Below are 10,820 nucleotides of genomic sequence, written 5' to 3' on the forward strand. Positions count from 1 at the left end.
AAAAGTGGGAGGAGGCTAATGGGGAGATTATTTACTGGGTCATTTTTTTCGCCAGTATTCTTGAAAATTGGCACTACAGAAGCAGTTTTCCAGCAGGCAGCAGAGCAAGATCAAGTCCACATGCTTTTGCAGTGTCAATCTTTCTTATGATAGCATGCACCTGAGCAGGGGTGATTTTCAGATCGTCTAGTGTGGCGTCTGTCTGCAAAGGAAAGTCAGGGGGGTTAGCAGAGTCCAGTGTGGAGTTGGAGCCAAACCTTCTGGCAAGCATGTTAGCCTGCGCAGTTGCTGGATAGTAGGGGATTAGTTGATTGCCCATTATTTACTACACTGTTGTAGATTTTACAGAAGTCGCGGGTTCCTAATTTCTGTGCTTCCATGTGTTTTTGGGTGGTTTCAGTAAATTCTCTTTGCTGGCGCTCTTTCTTTCTTACAGTTATTTCTTGCTTCTATGTACTTCTGTCTGTTTGAACTCGATTTATGTCGGTTAAATTTGCGGTAAGAATGCTACCTTTGCGCTATGGCAGCTGCACAATTTGAAGTGAACCATTGGGGAGAGCGAGGTTTGCTATAGAATTTGCGTGTGGGAACATATGCTTCAATTGCAGTTTTGGACCATTCAGTTGTCTCACTTGAGCAATGTTCAGCAAGAAGTAAAAAGATAGTTTGCCATGGGACGTCCCTGAGGAGGTCCTTGATGGCTTTCCAGTCAGCCTTTTTATAATATCTCGTTGTTTTGAGCAGTGGCTCTTCAGTTTTGGCTCTAGAGTTTATAGCGATTTCAACCATTACCACTGCATGATCGGAGTTCCCAATAAGGCTGTGGGCATTCTTTACACAGTCATCGGGAATTGTGGTCAGAAACAGATCTAGAAGCGATGTATGTTGTTCTTGCTGGTCTGGGAAACGGGTTGGAAACGTAACCATCTGTGATAGGGAATGAGATATAGAGAAGTTGCGTGTTGTGGTACCAGCTGCGTCGGTGTGAGTAGAAAATTCAAGCCAGTTGGTGTGGTGGACATTGAAGTCACCAAATACATGCACTTCTGCGCTACTGTCGAGGGAAAGTGCTGTATCTATGCTGTCAGAGACTTTGTTTATTATGGTACAGTCCTGGGTCGAGGGAGAGCGGTACAGAAAGTAAAAGTAGCTAATATTGTGTTGCATATTAAGTCTAAAGCACATAAACGCTTGATCGTCCGATTTTAGTTTTGTTTCTTTAGTCAAGGGGAGGGTGTTTCGAATGTAGACTCCAAGCCCATGCATATGTCTGTCAGAGTCCTTACGGAAGAGTGGGAGGTATCTGGGCATGTTTAAGTAGTTAGAGAGGATGGAGGAGTGTAGGTTAGTCTCACTTAGTGCTAAGATATCCGGGGTGTTTGTTAGGAGACATGCTTCAACATCATTTAAATTAGTTCTAAGCCGACGGATGTTCGTAAATGCGAGCCTCAAGGAAGAAGGCAGGTTGTTTTTGTTTGAGTTTTGGCCAGGTTTTAGGGTAATTTTTTTATGTACTGTCATTTTTATTTTTAAGAGTTTCAGATTAGGTAAGGGATGCTGAGCAAGTGGTTATGCAGAACACCACACATGCAACACAGGCAGATCATCAGCTGTCTCTCCATCTACTAGGGTTGTGACCTAAGGATAACCTATCGGGATGAGTGCAGGAACCCTTTCCATGCGCGACATGGTACTACAAATATCCCGATATTATACAACTGTTGATAGAGCAGCCGCCCTAAGCGCTACCAAAGAGTTAGTAATCCTGTACTACCAGTCGGGTACAACAGCCAGGAACTGCCTATCCGGTACCCTCAACCCATCAGATGATGGTCAACCTAATCTGCTAGCACTGGCATTACAGTATTCAACCACTCCCAAGTGCCCAGTTGAAGGGTTGGGATGTTTCGGGAGTGGGCAAAAACGGCGTTCATTGCCCAAGTCAGGAAACAAGATCGACCACCGAGTGTTTCTGTCGACTCCCAATGGTTCGATCTCTACGCCTGGCTAATAGACAAAGAAGGGGTACGGAAGCCGGGCGATAGACAGTGCCTATCTACTCCTTAAGCAGTTTAAATTTGCATACCGGTAATTTGTTTGAGTCACCACATCTAGGAAGGTTGTCATCCAAGACTGGATAGGCCTTCCTCCCCTTAGGTTTAGCTTCAGAGTTTTCGTTCTCCTAGACGGATGACCTGAGAAAGTTCTATGGGTCCATCAGTACCGAGACGGTTTGCCCCGCGCCTAGGTCATAATCCCGGTATTTCTGCGACACCACGAGGGTGGTTAGTGTTGTTACTGGGTTAGTTTATAAAGGTTATATATCTACTGAGAGACTATACTCCTCAACATGATTACAGGACATTGCTATTTCTTTGTTTGTCTCTTGAGGATTGGAGTGAATAAGAGTTCATGCAGTGGAAGCAGCTATATTTTCAAACAAGTCTGTTGGAAGGAGTTAATATAGCTTAATGTTTTTCCTTTAGATTTATAATTGAGAAAATAAATAAATAAATAAGTAAAAAATAAAAGTAAAATAAAATTTTCTTCCTTTTATTTTTATGTTGGCTTAGGAATAGAATAATGCGTTACAGAATGGCTTGATATTACGAATTAACTAAAAATTGTTGAACACGCTCTGGATATTTTAGATGGCAGAAGGGTTACGGGTATTCAATAGATACAGGTAACGTAATTTTTGATAAGTACAATACAGTACAGGTGGAAGTAAATTATACGCTATGGTGCCTACATTACGTATAATACAGTAAATAGATATATGGGGAGATTTTCAGTAGATGCGAATGTATGGGGGGTTGGGTGTTAAGTAGATTTCCATTTCGAATAAAGATATCTACAGCTTTCATTTATAAATCAGGAAATTGTATCTTGCGTTACAGAGTCTCGGTTCAGTTTTTGCATTTAACATTGTAAGGCTAAGGAAGAGACAGCTATTGCTATTTAATATATATAGTTGTAAATCTAAGTACAGACCGTGGTTAGTAAGTATCTACCTGGTTAAGAACAAACTAGTGCATGTCTTAGGGGTAGAAATGAACCGATGTTAAGTGATCATGACTTCCAATCGGTAAGCATGCGAAGGTTAAATGCTGAAAGCTTAGGACTCCCATCCAAGTCGTGTGTAATTTATGCGTGTTTGCGACAGCTTGGGGAGTAGGGTAGATTGTTAGTTTTCAGGAGAGGCTTAAACTTACAGAATACAGTAGAATTAATTATTAGAATTTTGAGTGTCAAGTAAAGTTTAGGTAGAAGAATTTTTTTTTAAATTTAATTTAACATGCAAATCAGAGATAGGCAGTCGTCTAGGAAGTAAAGTATATATTGGATATACATATAATCTAGCAGGGGTTTGTATCGTATTGAGACAAAAACTATTAGTGTATGGTGGGTTTGGTACGGCTCAGTAAAAGTCCTAGCGACGTAGCTATGGTCACTGCGTTTAAGTTACAAATATAATTGAAAGTAAAACAATGTTCAGCAATGTGATGTAGCAAGCAGGGAAGCAACATTTCAATACAAGCGAGCTTATAGTAATAGATATTAAGTATACTACTTAAGTATACTACTTAATTAATTTATGTATTTCTGTTGTATTAAATGCTAGCTTTTTTTTCTCGTCCATAAATGTTTATTCATCTACCGAGTTGATTGCAAAAATAGATTACCTAATTGTACTCATTTTTAGTTCGTGAGAGGGGAATCTATCACACTACTTTCCCTTAAACACGTCCGTTGGACTTTTATTAAGTACAATACTTTTGTTTTTTTTTTTTTTTTTTTTTTAATGGAGAGTAGAAAACGCATTGTGGATGCGTTATCGGCAGCTCCTGTTACTCTCGCTTCTTCTTATTCGTCCCTCAGTCCTCATTTTTTAAATGAGTGATTTTTCTGACAAAGGGAGAAGAAAAAGCTGTTTTCTAGGTTGGCAGTATTTTTGCGCGGACAGTTGGCAGAATTGGTGGAAATTTTTTGTTTCTATGTCTATCCTTGTAGCCATGTCACTAGTAAGGGTGCTGGAGGTAAACGTTTTGTCTGGGCTGACGTTATCCGCCTGATAGTCAGAGACCCGAACCTTGGATTAACCACTAAGGAGGCTGTCCTATCAGCAGGTGCAAAGTACTGGGGCTGCTGTATTGCCATTTGGTGAATGGAATCTGGACCATGCAGTAGCTTCTGGTGGGGCCTCTCGATGCCATACTAGTGGGTAATTGTTACGGCTTTACCTTATCATGTGCTACAAAAAAAAATCTTCGTTTCTTTTTCTCTCTTAGTTTCCCCTCTCTGTCCTGCTCTAAGTAAATCTGTCGACCTAGTCCACAAATTCCAAAATTTCATCATGACAAGTTTCAAGAAAAAATACACGATTTAACCCGGTTCTCCAACTTCCAACGTAGACCTCTACTACCATGTCTCCTTCTCCAACATCAGGGGTCTTCGTTCTAACATTCCAGAGGTTGAAACCCAATTACAGGAGACTAAACCAGACCTTTTATTTTTAAGTGAAACTGGCATTGGACAGGCTATTTCCCTAGATGAGTTTGCAATTTCAGGATACTCTAACTTAACTTCTAAATCTGACCCCCAAGATCGCCATGGGCATGGAATATGTGCCTATATTAAAGATAGCTTTCCATGTGGGAGGGACATCTCCAGGGAAGATCCTAACTTACCCTATATGTGCTTCCGGGTTGCTTTAGCTCACACTACTGCATTTATATTTACTCTCTATCGCCCCCACAACAGCGGAGTTACTATCTTTCAAAGCATATCTGAGAAAATTGACCAAGTCCTTTCTACTTATCCTTCAGCTAACATTCACGTATGTGGAGACTTCAATGTTCACAACGTCGAATGGTTTACCCACTCAAACAAGACCGATGATGAGGGGAGGTTCTGTCATGATTTCTCCATTGCCTATGACCTCACTCAGATTGTTCAGGAACCTACCCGTGTGCCCGATAATGACGGCCAGTATGCGAGCCTACTAGACCTTTTTCTCACAACATGCCCTGAACTATGTTCAGTTTCTGTTCTGTCGCCTCTTGGATCTTCCGACCACTCTGTTGTATCAATTAAGATAAAAATGAAATGTAATAAGTCCCTAGACGTACCTCTTCATCGTACAGTATATCGATACACTAAGGCTGACTGGGATAGCTTCCATACATTTATATCTGATCTACCTCTGCATTCCATGTTTAAAAAGGATGTGTCCTCTATAGTATTAGACCTAACTGAATGGTTAATTGTAGGTATTGACCATTTCATACCCTCTAAAAAGTTTCAGCAAAAACCTAACACCCAGCCATGGTTCTCTCCAGAATGTGCTGCTGCCATTGCGCACAGAAATCACTTTTTCCACTGCTTCAAACGTAATAGATGTATGGAAACTAAAGCCGTTTTCAGGACTGCCAGCAACCATTGTAAGAAAGTAATAAGGAACGCAAGAGAGTTGTATGCTCAATCTGTTAAGTCCAAAGTAGCTGAGCAGCGGCTTGATTCCCACCAGTTTTGGCAAATAGCAAACAGAATCCTGAACAGAAGCGTGTGCTCCATCCCAACTATTATCAATGGACCTGAGGTAATCTCGTCAGCATCAGACAAAGCCAAACTCTTTGTCAAGAACATCGCAGCTAATTCTACCCTTTGCGACCAAGACCGCCAACCCCCAATATTTCCTCCTGTATCAGAAAACACGCTATGTGATATACGTATATCTGTACGTGATGTTGCGAAGCTAATCAACAACCTTGATTCGAGTAAAGCAACTGGCCCTGATGGTATTCCAATTATAGCACTCAAAAAACTTCAACCTGAATTAGCGCCCATACTTACAAAACTGTTTAAACGTTGTCTTAAGGAGAATAGTTTCCCATCTCCCTGGAAAATCTCATCAGTATGCCCTGTATTTAAGAATTCAGGTGATCGCTCATCCCCCTCTCAGTACAGGCCAATAAGTCTCCTGTGCGTCATGAGTAAGTTGCTAGAATCTGTGTTAAATACAGAAGTAATCAACCATCTCAACAAAAATAACCTTCTTAGTGACACTCAATATGGTTTCCGTTCTGCTAGATCTACAGCAGATGTCCTTACAGTTATATCGCATAGGATTAGCAAATCTCTCGACGGTGGCAATCTTTCTAGGGCAACTGCTCTTGACATATCTAAAGCCTTTGATAGGGTATGGCATAAAGGTTTACTTCATAAGATCGCTAGCTATGGTATAGCTGGAAAAGTCTTCTCAATTATTAAATCATTTCTTTCTGATAGGTTCATAAGAGTAGTAGTTGAGGGGCAAAAATCAGAAGCTCACAGTATTAATGCCGGTGTCCCTCAGGGATCCATCCTGGGCCCAACTCTTTTCCTGATCTACATTAATGATCTTCCAAATCATATCCTTAGATCATTTGTAGACATTTATGCTGACGACACTACCATTTATGGTACCACATCTAAGACAGTAAACGACCAAGTTCTCTCCAATTCTCTCTCCTCTGATCTTGAGCACGTAGTACAATGTGGTAAGGAGTGGCTGGTTACTTTTAATGCATCTAAAACCAAGCTTCTCTCTTTACATCATCAACATTCTAATTCACATTTGTCATCAATTGAAATGAATGGCTCTCGTCTTCAGGGGGCCTCAAGTTTTGACAAACTTCTTGGCTTGACCATTACTCCTGATCTTAAATGGAACACGTATATCAAATTGTTGCCAAGGCCGCTGGAAAAATGGTGGGATCTTTCTATCGATCTAGTAGATATCTCACTGCTGATGCTATTCTCTACCTATATAAGAGCCAGGTACGTCCAAGGATGGAATACTGTTGCCACATCTGGGCAGGAGCTGCTAGAAAAGACTTGTCCTGCCTTGATAGAGTTCAAAATAGACTTCGTAGCCTCGTAGGAGGTGTCCTTTTCTCCTCCTTGCAACCTCTATCTCACAGAAGAGATGTTGCGAGTTTGTCTCTGATGTATCGTTATTTTCATGGAAAGTGTTCAACTGAGCTTCAATCTATGGTCCCCCCTCGCCAAACGTTCACAAGAAACACTCGTCTAGCTGTAAACACTATCAATAATTTCCCCCACTCTTTATCTGTGCCTAAACCTAAACGTAGATTCCATGAACAAAGCTTTTTTCTTCGAACTGCACGCCTGTGGAATTGTCTTCCGTTTTCCTGCTTTCCGGCTGACTACAATATGGTTGTGTTCAAGTCTAAAGTAAATAAGTTCTTGGTGAGCCGTTCCATATAAGTTATAAAATTTACCAAATTTTCATTACTAATGATTACTATATTGACCAATTTCTACTGTACACTCTTTAACCCTTATCCTTGAGTGGCCTCTTGGCCTTGATAATGTGGTGATGCCTTTGTAAAAAAAAAAAAAAATAAAGTCCTAGCTTTCTATATAGAAAATAATTCCTCGTTTGTGGAACATTCTGGAATTTTGCCTAGCCTTTTTATCGCTAGTTTACCTGCATATTACAAATATTCTGCATGCATATATGTTTATGTATTTCTATAGATAGGGTTCACACCTAAAACGAGTAACAAATAATTAGGAAATTTTACATTTGCATATCTTTATATACGTGTGTGACTAGGACTTATTCCTAACAATTAACTGGTCATTGTGAACTTTATGCATGTGTATATGCTATATTATAATCTTATAAGTTTGGCTGTTTTTATAGGTGCACGTTGTTATGCAGTTTTCTAAGTAAAAACCACTCAAGGTATATAAGCAATTTCCTAATATACTCAATTTTAAATATTTTTTTTCAAAATACCTGATTAATAATGAGAAAAACCTCACGGCTTAATCGTGACAGCAACGCTTTTGGGATGACACAACATTTCTTTTTATACTAAATATTTCGTGCATATAATATATATATATATATATATATATATATATATATATATATATATAGTCATCCACATACAGTACTGTTTCACAGCCCATCAGTGCGGCTAGACAGGCAACTGACTCAAGCCAGGACAGAAACCCGATATATATATATATATATATATATATATATATATATATACATTGTTTATTATATGTGGGTTTTAATATATGTATACTCATGTTTTCTGTGTTTGTGACATATACCCTATACCCCTATTAAGCATGGCGCCCTAATTAATAAACTTACCAATAACAACTAAAGTATAACAGTTGCATAACACCCTCTACAAAGTAACTACCCAAACTGGAAGAATTTCTCCTAACACCTTTTATCTTATTTTATTTATGTATGTGAAGCGTGATAAGTACGCATACATATGAATGTATGTGAAAGAGGATAACATACAGACAAGGGAAAATGTGTTTTGAAGATACAATAAATAAAATAGATATCTTATATACAACCACAAAAGTATGCGCGTAAAAGAAGGTAACAAAATACAAACATACATGTACGTGAAAGGTAATAACGTACGTACAAATATAAATGTATACGAAAGGAGGTAAGGTACGTATAGCACTAAATATTGCAAAATGGCAATGACGTACGTAAAAAAAACACAAAGCGTTTATGAAAAGAAATAACGTATGTACAGCAGAAATGTGTGTGAAAGTAGATAACGTACGTACAAATATACATTTTTGTGAAAGAAGATAAAACATTATTTTGTGCGAAAGTTGATAACACACACACACACACACATATATATATATATATATATATATATAACAACCACAGAAAGTAAGCGAGTGAAAGTGGGGTTACTACATACAAATATGCATGTGCGTGAAAACCGAAACGTGTTTGAAAAGAAATATTCGTACAAATATAAATGTGTGTAAAAAGGAATAACACACATACACGCATAAAGGATGAAAAAGGGATTACGTACGTACGAACATATATGTGTATGATAGGAGATAACGTATGTACAATGTGTCTGCAAATGCCTAATTTGTGTACAAAGATAAATGCATAGAAAAGGAAATGATGTACTTTTTTATTACATTTTCACCCCAAACAAGACATATTTCCACTTTGATGTTGTGGGCTACTATCAGGGGCCTAAGTTCCAGGGGTACTATGTAGGGAGTTTGGCAGCAAGATGTCTGTCCACATTACACTTGAACTTATGAATGTCAGTACAGTTAGGGAAGCAGAGAATCGGAGGAGAATTCCAACCTGCAGGTCTGGGGAAGAAGCTATTAGAGTAAAAGGCTTTCTTACATCTAGGGATCTCAACTGTGTGTGGGTGGAACTTTTCTGCTTGTCGGGTTTTTCGGGGGTATTTTCGTCGAGGGGTTACAATTGCTTGTAGTTTGTCTAAACATATACCATTAAAATACTTGTAAAACAGGCAGAGGGATGCAACATTTCGTCGGTGGGGCAGGGGCTGAAGTTTAGATGACAGTTCAAGACCTATTAGGTTGGCGACTCTCTTTTGGACACTGTCCAGGAGTGAGAGACCAGTAGCCCAAATGTGACAGCAGTACTCCATACATGGGAGAATGATTGCTTTGTAGAGGTACAGGATATTTTCAGGAATAAGTAATTTTCTAGCAGGATAGAGAGAGCCCACCTTCTTTGGAGCAGCCTTAGAAATGATCTCAATGTATCTATTCTAACTCATGTGTCCTGTGAACGTTAAGCCAAGGAGCTTGGACGAACTTTCTCAGGTAAAATATCTCTCTAACCATAGCTATTGTTGGTTGGTAAGTTTTCATATAATTGTTAAAGGAAACTAGCTTTGTCTTGGCAGTGTTGAACGTTATCATCCATTTATGACCCCGTTCCACTACAGACTGAAGATCTTCCTTTAGAGTTTCGGTCATTACCTTAGATTTGTGCTCATTAGTTTCCCCCCACGCGCCTGCTATAAAACGTGTTGTCGTAGGCAAATATACCCATCACAGAGACAATTTTATCAGGTAAGCCATTTATAAATATCAGAAATAATAAAGGTCCAAGGATAGATCCCTGAAGCACACACGCATTTATATCAAATTTTTGCACATACGCCGATCGAAGACAATCTGGGTTCTTCTCTCATTTAAGAAGGATCTAATTATGCTAAGCATTTGTCCAGTAATACCATAGGATTTTATTTTCATGAGAAGACAATCGTGCCACACTCTGTCAAAAGCCTAAGATATATTGAGGGCTACTGACCTCCCCTGCCTTACCCAGTGCTTGGTATAAACGTTCAGAGATTACAGTTAGAAACAAAATTGGGTATGAAAAGCAATAACGTACACACATAATTATATGGAACTGTGATAACGTAGTGCGAATAAACATGTACAGGAGGTGATAATGTATGTATGATCTTATGTGTGTGTGTGTGTGTGTTTGAAAAGGTACGTAAAACACAAATTTATGTGAAACATGATAAAGTACGTACAAAAATAACGTGTGTAATTAGGAATAACATATCTACGAACACAATGTGTGTGAAATATGATAACATACGTGCAAATAAATGTGTGTGCAGGGTTATAACTTACGCTCAAATATAAATGAGCGTGAAAGGTGATAACGTAATACAACCACATATGTATGTGGAAGGTGATAACGTACGTACTAACATATATGCATGCGAAAGTTCCTCCTTTCAAGAAGTTATATCCTCTGTTTTGTGAAGAGTAAAACATTTAAATTTTGGGTTGTGACTGCTATATCCAAGAAATTAATCACTTTGGATTATGGCTCTATCTAGAATATTGAGCTCGTCTGTCAGTAAAGAGGAATCTAGTATACTAATGAAACCAGTTTGTTTTTATCGCCATCTATAAGAGAAATTATTAAAATTAAATAAAATCAGAAACCC

The sequence above is a fragment of the Euprymna scolopes genome, chromosome 4, assembly GCF_053919585.1.
Source record: "Euprymna scolopes isolate OS-2025 chromosome 4, ASM5391958v1, whole genome shotgun sequence".
NCBI lineage: Eukaryota > Metazoa > Mollusca > Cephalopoda > Sepiida > Sepiolidae > Euprymna > Euprymna scolopes.